This window comes from Ursus arctos, chromosome X, assembly GCF_023065955.2.
Source record: "Ursus arctos isolate Adak ecotype North America chromosome X, UrsArc2.0, whole genome shotgun sequence".
Taxonomy (NCBI): Eukaryota; Metazoa; Chordata; class Mammalia; order Carnivora; family Ursidae; genus Ursus; species Ursus arctos.
This window is the reverse complement of record NC_079873.1, coordinates 110,853,106-110,872,278: the sequence shown is the minus strand read 5'-3', so window position 1 is coordinate 110,872,278 and position 19,173 is coordinate 110,853,106. Positions and strand designations below refer to the sequence as shown.

At 37.2% G+C, this 19,173-nt stretch overlaps 1 long non-coding RNA gene across 3 annotated transcripts in view; it reads right to left on the bottom strand.

The window, feature by feature from the left end:
• The window catches only part of LOC123002287 (uncharacterized), a 1,175,027-nt gene that overhangs the window by 751,822 nt on the left and 404,032 nt on the right, over positions 1-19,173 (bottom strand). For all 3 annotated transcript variants that reach the window (XR_006412047.2, XR_008960257.1, XR_008960258.1), the window contains 2 exons: positions 12,179-12,255; positions 10,158-10,304 (listed from right to left, as the gene is read on the bottom strand). This is a non-coding gene — a long non-coding RNA (uncharacterized LOC123002287). The remainder of the gene's footprint in view (positions 1-10,157; positions 10,305-12,178; positions 12,256-19,173) is intronic.

Here is a 19,173-nt window from a genome sequence, read left to right as displayed (position 1 = left end):
AATCTTAAAAAAAAAAAAGAAAATAAATTATGAGGGAAATATAGTTATACTTGTTGGTGATCATTTTTCCTTTTTCAATTCTCTTTCTCGTGACCATGAAATGAAAGATAAGGCAATAAGGGAGGAAATGGAAACACATCTGTCCATCCAGAGCCTTTGGATTTTTATAGCACATAGATCATCTGTATCAAAAATGTAACATTCAGTGTTGTAATTGAAACACTTATCTCAAACTTAAAACTTTATAATATTAATTTTTCTATCCCTCAAAAATAGTTATAACATGGTTATTAATTTCTATGGGATAAGAAAAATGTATGTAACATGTAATGGGCAACTCACAAAATGATGTGTTGAATGACAAAAATGTTACTTCAAGTTACTGAGTGTTAAAATTTTATTTGTTCTGTCTTTCCAAAATCTAACAGAACTGTTCTGGATGAAGGGAGTTGAAGGGGAGCAGAATTTGTCACCCCCAAATATACCTATTTGACATATTATGTAGGGGCCAAAGGCAGCCACCCCCCCAATATGCCACTTTGTCATTAAGATTATTTTGAGTTAAAAGCAACCAAAACCCAGTTGATTGAGGAAAATGTAGATGACACTTTTAGGCACTAGGCTTGAGCAATGGAAACTTGAGCAAGGCACAAGGGCGCACAGTGACCACTAAGTGAATGCAAACAGGCTCATTAAGCAGCCCGCCTTGAAACAGCCATAGGCCCTAACTGACCAAATACAACAAGGCACAGATTTTTTAAAAAAAGGAAAATTCCAGCCATCCCCATACTTCCTTGTTCTGTCCTATAACTGTGGCCCCTCACCATCTCCTCCTGGCAGACAGTTTCTCCTTTGCTGTCCTGCCCAGTGCTCCCTCACACGGTGTATTCAATAAACTTCCAACTCTTTTGTTATGCCTTGGATGAATTCTTTCACCCCCTGTGCTGCTAGCCCCCAAAGAAAAGCTTTTTACCTTCCCCACAACTGCCTAAAAGAGTTAGAGGATCTGCTCCAGGAAAAGAGCTATCGCCTTAGATAACTACATTATGATACGGACTAGGTATGGTAGACGGGGAGGAACCTAGCAAAGCTTATTTGATCAAGATCCTCTATGTCCCATTGTTTTCTTTTCTTTTCTTTTAAAAGATTTTATTTATTTATTCGACAGAGATAGAGACAGCCAGCGAGAGAGGGAACACAAGCAGGGGGAGTGGGAGAGGAAGAAGCAGGCTCATGGCGGAAGAGCCTGATGTGGGGCTCGATCCCATAACGCCGGGATCACGCCCTGAGCTAAAGGCAGACACTTAATGACTGAGCCACCCAGGCGCCTCACAGAGCCACCCAGGCGCCCCTGTCCCATTGTTTCTGAATGGCCCAGCATACACTTGTGTACCAGTATTTAATTTTCCTCGTCTTCCTGTAAATTGCAATCTTTCCCTTTGAAGTCCCAGACCACTATCAACTTCTCCTTAGTTCAGGATGACACATATACCACCTTTTGCCTGACTATCCTTGGAATTTCCATGTCTGTGTGGATTCCCCATATGTATGAAATTAAATTTCATTTTCTCCTGTTAATCTGTCCCATGTCAATTTGATTCCTCCTCTGGCTAGAAGTACCCTGAAGGGAACAGGACATTTTTGCTCCCAGACAATTATTTTGAGTTGGTTATTTTTAAGAAACAGCAGACTTAGGAAAAGAAACTCTTATTAATGGAGAAGGCCCCCAGCTTAAATCTGAGCCAGTTATGGGATGTTACTTTTTAAGATTAGTGGCATGGGCCATTTCAGAGAGTCGTTCAGTTTTCCTGGGTATCGTCCATGTATACAGGAGGTATACACGTTTTTGAACTTGTTATTTTCTTATTTATTCCTCCTGTTCCTTTATCTTTTTATTACAGGGGTGTCTCAATCAAGAAACCAGAAGGATAGAGGGGAGATTATTTTTCCTCCACTACACAGCCTCACTTTTAAAAGTGTAAAATGAAGAGTGCCTGGGTGGCTCACTCTGTTAAGCGTTCCACTGTTGATTTCAGCTCAGGTCATTATCTCAGCATTGTGAGATCCAGCACCGAGTTGGGCTCTGTGCTGGGTAGGGAGCCTGCTTAAGATTTTCTTGCTCCCTCTCCCTCTGCCCCTCCCACCTCCCTATGTAAAAAACTTTTTAAAAAGTGTAAAATAGGGATAATGAAAGTGCCTGTTAAAATCGATGTTATATGTATTAAATGAGAAAATTAAGCATTTAGTTTTATGCCTTAGCTAAAATGAGTGCTTAGTAAATGCTAATTGGATGAATAAATGAATGCATTTGTGAGAACTAGATAATGTTGAGAGGACTAAGAGGGTACTTTTGAGGAGTGACATCTAGTTTGGAAGACAGAAAGGCATATGTTGCAAATAAAAGCCAACCATATTATATATTCTGTACCAAGTGCTTATACATGGTAAAAACTGCAAAGTGATTGAGGACTAACCAAAATAGATGGTACAACGTGATAATCCAGGCGGACAGCTGACCTTGTAAAAATCAGCAGACTGACCTGAGGATGGAGCAGTAGGGACAAATAAAAGGATTCATCTAGAGGAGGGATTTATTGGACAAAGTGAAGGATTCCTTAGGCTTGTGTAGAGGAAGAAAAACAAATTTCCCTCTACCTTCTAGACGCCCCCCCACCCCCGTAAAAGAAGAGCGATTAATAGGAGAATAACACATTTAATTTAATTTTATACATACAGGGACCATAAAGGTATGAGACCCAGTCAGTCAGGCAATTGAGGTTTATATACAGTCCTGAACTAAGGAAATGAGGGTAGGGGTTTGGGACATCAAAAAGGAGGAAGACAATGCACAGGGAGATGGGAAGAGAAAATGTCTTTCTTATGTTAAAAAAAAAACCCTATCTTTGGTAATAGCTCTCTTTCTGGTACAGGCTCCCTATCTAAATTCTTTTGGGTAGTTAAGGGGGAGGTAAAAAGCTCTTCTTGAGTCTGTGGGGCCTTTATTGTCTTCAGCTCTAAATAATCCACATGCCAAAGTGGCACATTTTGGGGTAAACTGGCCTGAAACCCATCAGTTCCCTGGGATTTTTAATATTAAAAGCTGAACTGATGGCTGTGGAGAGCAGAACTGGGTTAGTAGCTAAGCATTAGATTGCTCTAGATCTCATGGAACCAGTCTTTTAGTCCCGAGAACAGTTGTGCCTCATTTCAGGCAGCAGGAATGCAGTTGAGCTCCCCAAGTTAGGTCTCTATTGCACAAGCAACCAGGCATTTAGTAAGAGACATTTCTCTGGCAACGAAAACAATGGTTAACGATTGGGGCAGACTATATAATCTCAGTTTCTGAGTTTTGAAGGCAGCCAGTTGAGAAGAGTTGCAGATGTCTAGTGCAAAGCATTTTCATATGGAGTGAGGGCAAGCAGTGGCAATCTGACAGATGTTCCTGGTTTATAGTTTGCATGTCTCTGGTGATCTTTCTGAGTGGCCCACACAGCAACAGGCATAAAGACTGTCTATACATGAGCTGTTGTCGTGATTTCTCTGATGTTTACATCAAGTGGTCCAACTTTAGCTTTGGAAAAAGTGTAGTTCACAAAAATTTCAAGTCAGAAAGGTGGGAGAAAATTTGGATATGTTAGTTTGGAGAGTTGTAGCCAGATATCGGAATAAACTAAAAGAATTCAGGATCTAGTCCAATTTGCAGATAGAAAACAAAACCTCAAAGACAATTAACAGAACTAGAAGCTAATATCCACAGGTACGTATTATATTTTCTATGAAATATAATTTCTCTCTACAATCATCCACATTTCTTATCAATGATAACTACAGTAAGACTAATTTGTTTGCAAAATAAGTCTAGTTTTATAAACTCGGCTTGATTGTTTATATAATTACAGCCAGAACAGCAATTGATGGGGCTCCTGGGTGGCTCGGTCAATTAAATGTCTGACTCTTGGTTTTGGCTCGTTTTACAAGTTTTTAGCAAGAACAGTGGCTGGACATATAGGTTTCTTTAAATCTGCTTTGCTGAAACTTTTCAGAAGAAGTTTTAGATTGAACTTTTAACAGCTTCCTAAGGCTAAGAAGCCTAGCCAATGACTTGCCATAAGACTTTGCCTGTAATATCTATAGGTTTGGGTACATTCCTCTCTCCTCAAGTTCCCCCAAATGTCCTACAGTTTCTGGGCATGCCTTAATGCCTTCCTTAGGCAAATATAGAAGACCACATAATTCTAAGGCATGCTTCCTTAATCACTTGGTAAGGCTGCTGGGAACTCTGTAAGCAAGGTATTGGGCCAATATTTCCAAGGGACTTTATTTATTCATTATTATTTATTTATTATTTATTTATTACGACTTTATTTATAAAGTCAGCTTTAGGTCCTTAAAGCTGTCTGGCATATCTAAATCTATGCATGCCTCTCTCAAATATGATATTCCAGTCAAAGTTTTCAGAATATACCCGATGTTTCCAGTTGTGCCCTGTTACAGAAGAGATTCTTATTGAATTTATGCAACTAACTGTATTGCTATGAAAATATAAAAATACTCATTGAGAGTTTCCAAATTCTGGAGGGATCAGGTAGGGAGAAAAAGATAACTGTTTTATCTTTGCTTTAAGTCATAGGTAGCTTAAGAGAAAAGAGAAAAAAGTTTTCCTTAAATCTGGAAAGCAAAACATTAAAAAGCTCAACAATGTTTAAAATAAAAAGTCATAAAATTAAAATTATTAGGGCACCTGGGTGGCTCAGTTGGTTAAGCATCTACCTTCAGCTCAGGTCATGATCCCAGGGTCCTGGGTTTGAGCCCCATCTGGGGCTCCCTGCTCAGCAGGGAGTCTGCGTCTCCCTCTCCCTGCCACTCCGCTCCGCCTGCTTGTATGCGCTCTTTCGCTCTCCCTCTTGCTCTCTCTCTCTGTCAAATAAAGAAATAAAATCTATATAAAAAAATAAACTTATCCTCCTCAGTTCCATGTAATTAATCCTGGTTGTTCTTGATCCTCTGTTAGAAGTTTTATGGAGGCATCAGTTTCTCCTTTAGGGTTCTGTAAATTCTTACTCATTTCAATGGTATGATCTAAAAGTTATCAGAAATTACTTGTCAGATCCCTTTACATGAATTTCTCTGAAAGCAAAACACATTTGCAGGAAGCTTTTGTAAAAGCATTTGAGTAAAACAGTAACTATCTTAAATGACAAAATCTTAAAATGGCCATGATTAAAGATCTAATGAGAGTTCATTACAAATGCAATTGACAAGGAAATTTGGTTATTTCTGTGACATGCATTTTAAGAAAATAACTAGAATTATGACTAATAACAATATACCAGGACATATCAGAATTTTAGGAATTTTATAGAATTTTTAGAACACTATTAGTAACATTCACCCATACCAAATAATCTAGGAGGGTTTATCACCACTTATTTGACAATGCTTCCCATGTAATTTAATATAACAATAAGTCTAACTAGTGTAAGGTCTTTTTGTAAGGACAGAGAAGAATTCTTTGAGACGTCCTAGGGACCCTCTGATAATTCCCAAAGTTAGTTTGAGGTAAAAAAGATGCTGAATTTGATTTGGGGGAAGTTTGTCAAAAATACCAAAAAGTTTTTAAAACACTTGGTTAAATAGGATCATAGGTCACTGTAAAACAATACTTAGTTATTTATTTAACCAAAGTGACACAGACGTCACAGGCAAATATAGAAGACCACATAATTCTAAGCAAAACTTAGCTCTTTTAATATTGAGAGGACTAGGTTTACTTTAGTATTCAAAGAACTGATAAACACAGGAAATTATTTTGGCAAAATACAGAATCTTTGTTTTCTAGGCAGATTGCTATAAAAGGTAAAGGAAAGCCTTTCATAATCTCTTATCAGAGGCAGACCAATAGTCCAAACAACTTTGTCCTTTTAGCAGATGAAAGAAAATTAAGTACCAGTTTTACATAAGTACACTATTGATATTAAAGCTTATTTTTAAAACCCTTACAACAAATTCATTCAATCTCATCCAGCTTAATCACACATAAAATTTCTTTCCCAAGATTCCTTTTTCAAAAACCTTCTATAACTTCTTATGTCTATTCTAGTTTATCCCTTGTTTTCTTTCCTATTCAGAAATAATCAGCTTTACTTTAGAAAATTACTTTCTTTTCCCTCAACAAAAATGTATCTTATTCCTCACAATTTTTCTTACCAAAAACATATATCCCACTTACCTTATGTACAGAGTTGTTCCTCTTATTATTTCTAGTAGCTTTAGATATATTAATTAGAATTTTTAACCTCTATTTTTTATTTATTTATTTTTAAAGATTTTATTTATTTATTTGACAGAGAGAGAAACAGCCAGTGAGAGAGAGAACACAAGCAGGGGAAGTGGGAGAGGAAGAAGCAGGCTCCTAGCAGAGGAGTCTGATGTGGGGCTCGATCCCAGAACGCCAGGATCACGCCCTGAGCCGAAGGCAGACGCTTAACGACTGAGCCACCCAGGCGCCCCAGAATTTTTAACCTTTAAAGGGACATCTAGATGGCTCAGTCAGTGGAGCATATGACTCTTGATCTTGAGATTGTGAGTTCGAGCTCCACATTGGGAGTAGAGATTACTTAAAAATAAAATCTTTAAAAAATGAATTTTTAATGCTTAGAAACTTTAATTTCTAGTGAAAACAAGAAGTAAGGAATTGTGAACTGTTGGGCCAGTATTCTATAGATTGGCAAATTTTATGAATACATTTCATAATTTCTAGAAACATTAATTTTCTCATAGCCCATTTTTTAAAATGTGGCATAAGGCGTGTTTACTAATAAACCCAAATATCTTTAATTCCTTTGTAAAAAAGAGGTCAAAAGTAGGTAAGCTTAGAATTCTCAGCAATTAAGTTTTTAGTATTTTATCTTATTTAGAAATGATCTAGACATAAACGCAATTCCATCATTTGATTTAAGTTAATAAAACTCAACAGTGGAAGTCACCAGGGAGATTTGGGTAACTATTTTTAAGTAAATGCACCATAAAACAATCATTGCTAAAAAGTTCACCTAAAAACTCTTCTCTCATTTATATCTATTCAATTTGTGTGTTCTTAACAATCATGTTTAGATAACCTACAAAAAACTTCATTAGACATTGACAATGTCAGTCATCACTCCAAGTTATTTTTCTGGCTGACAAATTTTGTAATGGAGATTTCATAAACTTGTTTGATTAGTAAACCCATGTAGAATAAAAATTTTATATTTGATGCTGATAATCCTAAAGACATTCTTGTTCTAATCAAACCAACAGTCTTAAACTTTTATTTACCAAAAATTACTCTAGATTATATGAACTTGAAAAACATTTGGTTTAGTTTCTATTTCTGAGATTTAGAAATAATTTGTGAATGCTTTCTGTTAAGTCAATTAAATGGAGCTCTTTTACAAATTAATTTTGGCAATACCATATCTATAACAGACATGCATAGACATACATAAAAACCCGTTCTTAGAGCTGCTGTTTTAAAATAACATAAAACTCACTGGTTAATAAATAACAGCTGGAATAAGTTAAGTTTATCTGTTCAGATTAACTGAAGCATTTTACTATTTGTGCAGAAGACTTAAGGTTTGTGTTTGTCCCTGGAAGTATTCTTAAAACTTTGGGGTCTAGAGTTTGGGCAAGAAATCCCTTTTAGTAGTTTCTATTTTTTTTTTTTTTTAAGATTTATTCTTTTATTTTAGAGAGAGAGAAAGCCCGTGAGAGTGCAGCATTGGGGGGCGGGCAGAGGGAGAGAGAGAATTTGGAGCAGACTCCCTCCTGAGCTCTGAGCCTGACAGGGAGCTCCATCTCACGACCCTGAGATCATGGCCTGAGCAGATGAAGATTCGGATGCTTAACCAACTGAGCCATCCAGGTGCCACTGTGTTTTGTTTTTTTTTAAGGCCTCTTTATCTTTTTCTCCCTTCAGTCTCAGAAGACCGTGGGCTGTCTTTTCATTTCAAAGACATGATAATTTACAGGTTCAAGAGACAGAAAGAGAATGCAAGTTTTTTTCCTCAGAGTTTTGGGGTATATTTGTCTATTATCAAAAGTTTAGGGTAATTACTATTTAAAGTTTTCCTTCTTTTTCTTAAGTATAAGACAATTTTGTCTCCAATATCCTTATGTTTTACATTATCTGCAAATATCTGAAAGCAAATAGGAAAGGGTCTGAGTGGGTTTTGAGTTGCTTTCAGAGTTATGCTTTTGTTTTTCTAAAGAGTCAAGTTGTAAATTAAGAATTATTTTAATTGTACACCTGAAACTAATATAACTATGTTAACTCTACTGGAATTAAAACAAAACCAAAAAAAGAAAGAATTGTTGATTTTAAGACTTTTTCATCTGTATTCCTGCAACCTATCTTCAAAGAATTAGGGAGCCTGTTTGTTCCATTATTATGTTTAGAGATCAATTTGCCCGTTCAACCACACTATTTTGAATTTGCCTTTTATTATATCAGGGAGAAAACTTCCAACTAAGATGGAAATCAAAAGATTTCTATCTTCTGCTGTCCAGGGGACATGAATTCTTTAGGTGGAGGTCTAGGATATATTTGCAAAGGACATAGCATAGGAAGACCTAAAGCTGGCAAAGTCTGATTATAGAGCCCAGCAAAATGAGACTTACTGTCCATCCCAGGTGCTTCTGCTAAATTTATTTCCTGGCTTTTAGCATTTACACAAGTAATCTGTATATCCCAGGCCTAGAGATTAGATGTGAGTGATCTCTGTAAATCTTGTAGGAAAAGGGAAGTTAAAATAGGCAGCTGGGTGTTTAAGGGATTTTCTGGGGAAGGTGGAGGAGTTTTGGGAGTTAAGGGAATCTGCTGAGGAGTAGGGGCCAGATTTGAAGAAAGGGAATTTATGTTGGATGTAAACTTTACTTTTGTTCTAAGTTTAATTTCTGTTCTTTCATTTTATTAAGGGAGTCCCTAAGGCTAGCCATTATACTTCTTTGTATCCACCTTTTTTTTTTGTATCTACCTTTTTTTTGGTTTTTGTTTTTAAAGATTTTATTTATTTATTTGACAGATATAGAGACAGCCAGCGAGAGAGGGAACACAAGCAGGGGGAGTGGGAGAGGAAGAAGCAGGCTCCCAGCAGAGGAGCCTGATGTGGGGCTCGATCCCACAACGCCGGGATCACGCCCTGAGCTGAAGGCAGACGCTTAACTGCTGTGCCGCCCAGGCGCCCCTTGTATCTATGTTTTAATTTGATCTTTCTATAGGTATCAATAAGACGATTGTTTAGGATGAGAGCTCTCAAACTTTTTTTTTTTAAACATAGAAGCTTTTCCAATTCAAAGGATCCATCATCTGGCCAGTGATGAGTCAGATCTGTTCCTTCTCAACAGCCCCTCAAACAATAAGCCTTTTTATGGCTTACCCAGGGACACAAGAAGCATCCCACAGAAGAGTGCAAAAAATGCAGCCGTCACAAGATCCAGAAAGTTTACTCCACAGTTAGCTTCAGAAAGTAAAGGCCTTCATTGACACAGGTGGTAAGAACTGTGTCATGAAATGATGTCTCCCATTTCTTACGGGAATATGAGACACTTCCTGTCATGAACCTGCCAATCCATGACACCAGACAGGCACTATTAGAATGGAACTTTTCCAGCACTAACAAGACAACAAAGGTTGAGATGACAAAGTCCCCGTATGAAAACTGCCCTAAGAGCTGGCATAAGTGGGCAAAAAGGACGCTGCTTGTGACATCATGTATCAGAATCCCAGTCTATTTGACCGGCCACCAGAGGTGCTCGGGTATACGCCCTTTCTGGATGATAGAGGTAGAGAGAATATTCTTACTGTTCACAAAGTCAAGCTCTCAGAACACAGAACAAGACAAAAGGAAAACCTCATGGTTTTCCTTCTTATGGCAAACACAAAAGACAGAAAAAGAAAACAATGTCCATCTCTGGGAGTAAGAAGATCAATAGAAAACAAGAGTGCTCATTAACAAATCTTTACCAAAGTCAATATACCCAGTGAAGTAATTCCACAAATACTTTCTCCTGCTAATCTAAATTTAGAAAAGGAAGCGACGAAAAATTTTTACCTTCCTCTCTCTATTAGGCATACAAAGAGATCCAGGAGAGCTGACTTTGATAAGAATTCTTACCTTCTGCGGTCTTCTGTCAGTTCTCTAGGATCTCGTCTGCAGGCTCCAGAGTGAGTATGGTGTCTCAGTATCTCTTGGCTAGCTCACAAAACTGGAGGTGAAAAAATAAATTTCCCTCTAATTTGAAAGTTCTTGGCTAGACATCCCCTGTAATGAAAGAGAAATTTACAGGAAAAAACATACTTAATTTTCATAGGGCCTAAAGATATGAGATCCTCTGACAGTCAGGCATTTGAGGTGTACATGTATAGTACTAAGCTGAGAAGCTATTGATATGGGACTTCAGAGGGGAGGAAGTCAATTCACAGGAAGATAGGAAGAACAAATATTTGGTAAACGAATGTTTGCCTGGCTAAATGGAGAAGACTTTCTGATGTAAAATGAAATTATCTTTGGTAATGGCTCTCTTCTTGGAACAGGCTCTCCATCTAAATTCTTTTAGGTAGTTAAACGGGAGGTAAAAAGGTCTTCTTGAGTCATTGGGACTTTTTTATTGTCTTCAACTCAAAATAACCTGCAGGCCAAAGAGGCACATTTTGGGGCAGGCTGCTCTGAAACCCATCCTGTAGGAAGCACATTATTTGTAACTTATCCATCCAGATATTCTACTTTTGACCCTAATTCTTTGGTTTCAAGTCACGTTAGGGGAGTGGTTGATACTACTTGGAACTTTCCCCCTAACCTTTCTGTTCACAAGGATGCAACCATGATGATAGCAAAAAAATTCTCCACATGTCTGGGCCTTTAGAAATTTGAGATTACTTGCACTTATTATCTCTAAATTTTCATCACAGTCCCCCAAGATTAAAACATTTCCCCCATTGTAGATATACAGGAACTGAGACCCCAGGAAGGGAAGTGACTTGCTGAAAGCCTGAGTGAGATTCAGAAAATGGCCATATAGGGGCGCCTGGGTGGCTCAGTCCTTAAGCATCGCCTTCGGCTCAGTTCACAATCCCAGGGTCCTCGGATCGAGCCCCGCATCGGGCTCCCTGCTCCACTGGGAGTCTGCTTCTTCCTCTCCCACTCCCCCTGCTTGTTCCCTCTCTCACTGGCTCTCTCTCTCTCTGTCAAATAAATAAATAAAATCTTAAAAGAAAAGAAAAGAAAAGAAAATGGCCATATACAACTCAACCTTCTGGCCTCCAAGGATGGATTAGGCACCATAACTCTCTTCTACCTCAGCACCCCATGGAAATCTCTGGACTTTGCTATCTTCTCTACTAGATTAGGAAAAACTTAAAATGAGGAAGCTTGTCTTATTCATTTCTGTGTCCCCAAGGTGGGCCTTCCGCAGAATGGATACTCAAGAAATATTTAATGAATGCAATGAATGTTTAATAAATAAACAAAAGGGTGAACAAATGAATGACCAGACAAACTAACCTGGGTCTCCCAACGTCTTTGATAAACTGTGTCTCAATGAATGCCAATCAAACATAAAAATTCTCTGTGCACTCCTCCCTTGCTCTTTCCTTTTCTCTCTTTCCCCCAACTCACTCAAACATTCACACGTGCGGACACGCACACACATACACATACACGAGTGACTTTTAATTATAAAGAACATAAGAAAAAAGAAGACTGTACAGAAATTTTCAAACTGGAAAGTGAAACTTGATTGAGGTTGAATATACTTTAAAAGGAACATCAAAATTGGAGAATAGCAGGTTCTACTTTTAGCTATAACAGAATGGAGATCAGGGCCTGTGATAATAAATTTGTATTTTCAGAAGATATATTTTATAGACAGGCACTAAAACATACTCCTTAAAAGTCATCCATATATCAGTCACTTTAGTAGTAGTAAAATAAATTCATACCCATCCAGGAAACAGGGTATTTCACTTGCATGGAAATTATAGGTATAAGATGCAGTTAGCCAAACATCTCTTTTTTCAAGTTCCAGTTGTATGTTTGGATGTGCTTTGGGTGATGGATAGCCCTTCTGTGCAATAAACAAGGAACAGGCTCTATTAACTGTGTGCACTGTCTAGCAGACCAGGGAGAGTTGTACTAACCATTGCCAGTTTGGGAACAGGTCCATATCCTTTAGAATATAAGTACAATGGCTATGAGATATTCAGGTGTCCATTTCCTGGAATTAAAAACGAATAAGGAAAGCAGATGAATGTTAACAAAAACAAAATCAACATGAAATAAAAATAAAAACATAAACTTGGCTCACTTTTATAACCAAAGGGGTATGGGTGATGGAAGCCATGTTTGTGACATTCTAGACCCTGGTTTTAACTCTCCAGTCCTTTGCTTTCCTTACCCAGTGATGTTCACCCTACTCTTCAATCAAGTGCTATACAACTTAGTTGCTTTTTTCCCTTCAAAATAACACTGAATTCTTTTAAACTTATCATTCCAGAATGTCATGATGCTGGAGTATTACAAAACAAGCAGTGGATTTCACAGCAAAGCCCACATTGTTAACTAGGCAGCCAGTGCTGGAATAATGAGTCCCATAATTCACCATACATGTCTGACCCTTGGTAACATTTTTGCCACATTTATCTAGATATGTATATATATGAGTACATGCTTGTGTGTATGTGTATTTTTTTTCTTGAACCATTTGGAATTAAGTCCCAAGAATCACGACTCTTCAGCCCTAAAATTTCAGCATGCCTCTTCCAAAATTAAAAACATTTTTCAACATAACACAAAACTATCACCATCCTAGGAAAATTAACAATTTCTGAATCTCTTCTAACATATAATTCCTTTTAAAAATTTCACTACTGTACCCTAAGTATCTTTTATGTTTTTTCCAAACCAGAATTCTGCCAAGCTTTCCTCATTGCATTTGGTTGTTAGTCTCGTTTCATCTACAATATTGACTTTTTCATGGTATTGACATTTAAAGAAATCAGGCCATTTATTTTGTATAATCTCCTACATTCTGAATTTATCTGATTGCTTTCTGAGATTTATTAAATTTAATTTATAAATTAAATTCCTGAAATTTATTAAATTCACCTTGAGATTCCCTTTCTCCCTCTCCCTCTGTCCTTTCCCCAGCCCGGGCTCCCACTGTCTCTCTCTCTAAAATAGATAAAAATCTTTAAAAAAGTATGTATCTATCAAACAGTTGTTTTCCTGTACTTAGTATTACAGAGGAAAAGTCTGAGGGCAGCCTGACATTTGTAGTCAGTGATTGTCTTTTTAATATTTTTTAAAATTCACCTTTATAACTAAATTTTTAACATGATGCGTCTTAATGAGGCTATTTTTTATTATTTTGTCTGACTGACTGATCCTTTCCATGAGTTCCATAGGTCCTGTAGTTGCTGCCTGTTATGAGTTATTTTTTTCTTAGACCTGCATGGATTTATTGGTAGAAATGTATTTAATGTGCAATACTTCCTTCCTTATATATGTATCCATAAACCACATGTTAAAAAACCCATTATTAACAAAATGTAATATTTCAAATGTTAAGTAACTGAAATAGCTCTTTGATAATCTGTATTTTTGAATTGTGTGAATGTGTAGAATTCTGACTCCCTGAACACAAAAATTCTTCTATATTTAAAATACAAAATCAACATAACTTTTTAATTTAAAAAATCTAAACAAACAGTATAATAAATAATTACATGAGGAGGGTACTCAACGTATAGATTCTTGATTCTATATTCTTGCAAGGAGAATTTTAACAAGGAAGATTTTGTTCATTATGTCAAGTCAAGAATATTACGTACTGCATGGTGCACTGGGTGTTATACGCAACTAATGAATCATCGAACTTTACATCAGAAACCGGGGATGTACTGTATGGTGACTAACATAATATAATAAAAAAACATTAAAAAAATAATAAATAAAATAAAATGTAAAAAAAAAGAATATTAATATTACCTTTGTGCTTCTATTTTCATGAGTCCCTGAAAATGTCACGCGATTAGAATTAATTGTTCTAAAATTTAAAAGTCTTAAACTTGGGGCGCCTGGGTGGCTCAGTCAGTTAAGTGTCTGTCTTCAGCTCAGGTCATGATCCCAGGGTCTTGGGATAGAGCCCTGCATTAGACTCCCTGCTCAGTGGGGAGCCTGTTTCTCTTTCTCCCATTCCTCCTGCTTGTGTTCCTTCTCTCTCTCTGTCAGATAAATAAATAACATCTTAAAAAAAAAGTCTTAAACTTTTTGAGTATTTTGTCACATAGCCAAGTTGAAAAGCATCATTGATCACTTCACTTAGACATGTTTGTAGCTGACAAATACCTAAGTGAATCAGTTATTCCTCATCATTAAGCAAATGAAAAGGACTGGGAAAAAGTATTTACGATACCTATATATCTACTAAAGATTATTATCTAGAATATATAAATTACATCTACAACAGAATAATAAAAAGGTAAACAACTAAATTAAAAGCCACACAAAAATTTGTACACTCTTCACAGAAAAGATATACAAATGGCCAAAGAGAACATGAAACAATATTCAACAACATTGTCAAAAGGGAATGCCAATTAAATCCATAAAAGACACCAGTACATTTACACTAAAATGGCTAAAATCAACAAAAGTGATAAGAGCAAGTATTGGTGAGAATATGGAACAACTTGGAATTGCTGTGATTGCTGGTGGCATTGCAAAATGGTACATCCACTTTGGAAAACAATTTGGCAGTTCCTTACAAAGTTAAACATACACTTACCATGTGACTAATGATTCCACTCCCAAGCATGTACCCAAGAGAAATTAAAACACATCTACACGAAAACCTGTGCATGAATGTTCATAGCAATATTATTCACAATAGGCACAATCTGGAAAGATCCCAAATATCCTTCAACCGGCAATGGACAAACTGTGGTCCAACCATACAATGGACTATGACTAAGCAATAAAAGGGAAGTGAACTATCAGTTCACACATAACATGGATATATCTCAAAGATGAACAAAAGAAATTAGACACAAGTAGCCCATACTGTCTGATTTCATTTATACGGCATTTTGGAAAAGTTTAATCTATGACGACAAAAAGCAGATTGGTAAGCCTCAAACATTGTTGGGGAGGAATAACTGATTTCAAAGGGGCAGGATAAAACCTTTTGGGGTCATGGAAATATTTTATATCTTGATTATGACCATGGTTACACGTCCATATGTGTTTGGCGAAACTCACGCACATTTTATTCTATGTAGATAATAATGCAATAAACTTGACATAAAAACTAAAGTAAGAAAATATTAACCTAAAAATAAGAAAGAATGTAAGACCATAACCATAATTAGTGTGAGATATATTCTACTAGCAGCAAACAATGGGTCAACAAATCTTCATTTATGGGAAGAAATGAACAGGTGGACTCTATTATAGAGGCTGAATCTGTGATAGAGCAGCAGACAAATCTTTCTGTTTATAATGCCACCTCTAAGTCATGCTCCCCAATTGCTTAACAAGCTCTATACACTCAAATCAACACGAGGTCAGTGTCCATCAATCCTTGTCCTACTCTAGATCCCCAGCCGGGCATCCAGAACACAGTCCTCAAACAGCCCAGAATTCCTCACTTGCCAATTAACTCCAAGGAAGTTATGAAGAATCATGAGATACGCTGTGTATCCTTTGAGATACTAGAAAATAAAGTGTTGGGTAAATGAGCAATTTGAGCTCAGGAGGAGTGGCAGATAAGGGTTTCACAAACCAATTAATGAACTGCAGGGGGAGAAAACAGAACTACTGAAATAGCTACATAGTCCAACGTTTTTCACTTTGGTTTGGTTCATTTCACACTTTTCCTAATTCCTATTTTGACTCCACATGCTGGGTACTTTTTCATAAGATGGAATCTACAAAAAGTCCTTGCTGAATGCTCCAAGAGTCTTAGGCATTTTCTTGCAAGGTGCAGCAATAGCCAAACTGTAGGCAGCTTCCTATACAATGAGCAGAGATTATTCTCATGAAAATTAGTCAGAGTAGTAGCAAACTCTGACCTTTGCTACACTGTGGGGTAGCAGCCTAGAGCTACGGAAAAATTTTTATTTTGTTTCTTTAGAGTAATGGGCGAGGTCACGGTTGAAAATGTCCCCGGGCTACACTGAAAAAACTTCCACTCTGCTAGAAAGAGCTGCCTGTGCTTTCTTATCCGCACTTGTGCTCCCACCCGGGGTCGGGTCCTTTTGTTCGGTGAGGGAGTGAGTTCCTAAACTGCATTGATTCACACCTGAGCCCCCATTTCATTCTGTGATTTGCCCGGTTCTTAGGAAATTCACTGCCGGAGGCAAGCTTCAAGATCTGGAGGCAAACCTAGGCAAGTCCTGTGGTACACAGGGGATAAGGTTTCCTTATGAAGGAGAAACGTAAGAAACACTCAACAGCCACCACTACCAACATTCCAATGACCCCTGAAGTTCTGAAACCTTCCACCCACATTCTAAGCTTACAAGTCCTGAATCTCACACTTTTCTACTCGACGAGGCAACATTTGTTGCTTTATCTGGGGGTATTTTCTAACATTTTCTGTGTTAGAAAAATACGGCAAAGAACAATGAAAGCATACAAATCATAGCAGCATTGGGTGGATTTTCACAATGGAAAAGGTGTCTTTGCTTTAAAGTTGGATTCATTCCTTGAGCTTCCTTGAGATAGTGAATTTCCTCACCGTGTTTAAAAAAGTAGGTATCTTACGAGCTTCAAAACTTAGATTTGCAAGACCTATAAATACAGAGAACAAGCTGATGGTTGCGGGGGGGGGGGGGGGAGGATGGGCAAAATGGGCAAAAGGCAGCAGGAGATGCAGGCTTCCAGTCATGGAAGAAATAAGTCACAGGGGTGAGAGGTACAGCACAGGGAATACAGTCGATGATGCCGTAATAGCGACGCACAGTGACAGACGGCAGCTACACTTGTGGGGGCGCAGCGAAAGGTACAGAGAAGTTGAATCACTATGTTGTACACCTGAAACTAATGTAACATTTGTGTGTCAAGTAGACTCAAATTAAACACTTTTTTAAAAAAACCTTAGATCTGCATGAGCTCTTCAGGAACACACTATGAAACACATGTTATTAGATTTCTATTGCCGCCATAACAAATGATCACAAATTCAGTGGCTTCAAACCCACAAATGTATTCTCTTCCTTTTCTGGAGGTCAGAAGCCGGAAATGGGTCTCACTGGGCTAAGATCAACCTGTGGGCAGGGCTGCATTCTTTCTGGAGCCGCTAGGGAAGAATCTATTTCCTTGCCTTATTCACCTTCTAGAAGTCATCTACATTCCTTTTGTCATGGTCCCTTCTTCCATCTTCAAAGGCAGCAGCACAGCATCTTCAAATCTCTCTCCTCTGACCAATGTTTATATCCTTACATCTCCTTCTAAGACCTTCTTGCCTTCCTTTTATAAGGACTTTTGTGTATATTCATCCTACTCAAATAATCCAGGAGAGTCTCCCCACATCAGGATCCTTAACTTAATCACATCGGCAAAGTCCCTTGTGCCATTGTAACATAGGTACAGGTTTCTTGGATTAGGATGTGGACATCCTTCTAAGGCCGTTATTCTGCCTACCACACACAGTGGCATGTTATTTTCTATATGATTTTGAAAAAGCATACTAATAAACTAATTCATAAAGTTCTGTGTCCTTGCTCATGGAGCTACAGTGTTGAACAATTGATATTACTTGTCTATGAGCTAGATTTAGAATAATGCCAATGTCAGAGGACAGAAAGTCAAAAACATTAAGTTATATTGAATTAAACCTGACTAAGCTGAATCCAGTTAGAATTTCTGACAAAAGTAATACATATTTCAATTAATCTTATACTTATTTTGTCAAGCTCACGTAAGGTGTTTAGCTTCCATTCCATCCATGGATATAAAACAATGAATGACATGTAGATAATTCTCTTTTACATGTTTCAGTTACCCAAATAAATTCCCCTGATGAAAGAATAGGCCGCATTATTTATTCTTTAATAGCAGAGAATCTAAACATATCTTTTAGCTATTTGGAGGTCACTCAGACTTTAAAAAACTGTTCTGTCATTATTGAGTCATAAAACCTAACAGCCCATGAATGCTGCCCGAGTTCAACGCCAAAGGCTAAATAGGATAAAACAATGCATTAATTACAGTCTATTATCATCAGCAGTTGGTTAGCGGAAACATGGTTATATGGAAACTTCAAAATACATTAAAAAATAAAACACTTTCACAACAGTAACAGCAAAAACGTTTTTAAAACAAAAATTCCTATTCCACACCTCAAACAGCTTATCTGTTATCACTGTTCTTGCTCCTTTCTAGTTCCCATGTATATACATATATTGTTTTGACATACCTGTAATCATAGTACAGATATAAATTTGCATTCGGCTTTTTATACCTTACCTAATATATATTTTTTTCAGGCAACTATGTAACAGTCACAATTTCATTTTAATCGCTACAGTGTATTCCATAGCACAGATGTAACATTATCTTTGGGATTCTGTAACGGGACACTTATGTTTGTCCCATTTTTTAACCATTTATAAACACTGCTGCAATGAGCATTTTTGTGTATGTTTTTCTTAGGGAGTGGGGAGATAATAATTTTTTAAAAGTATAATAGTAGCAACATGGAATTTTAAAACAAATAATGGGAGGTTTTGTTTACTATTCATACTTAGAGAAAGTCCCACTGGAGAAAGGGAAATTATTTTTTACAAGTGGTAATAATATCTCTATTCCAACATTCACACCATCCCTGAAATCATTTTCCTGAGGACAGAGATAAGAGTGAAGAATATGCCAAATGCATACAAAGGTGAAAGTATACACAGATTATTGTTGATAATGTAGAAAAGATTATATATGAAGGGGGGAAAACTTTTCCCTTCTTCCCTTCTAGATCTTTGGCTGGTGTAATAATTAAATTGACATAAGACAGATTATCAGGTGAAAAAATTTAATTTCATACATATAGGAACTTCATATAAACACAAGAGGTTCAATGGCTGGCAATTGAGGCTTATATACCAGCCTAAGCTAAGCAGACAGGGGTAGGGGGTCT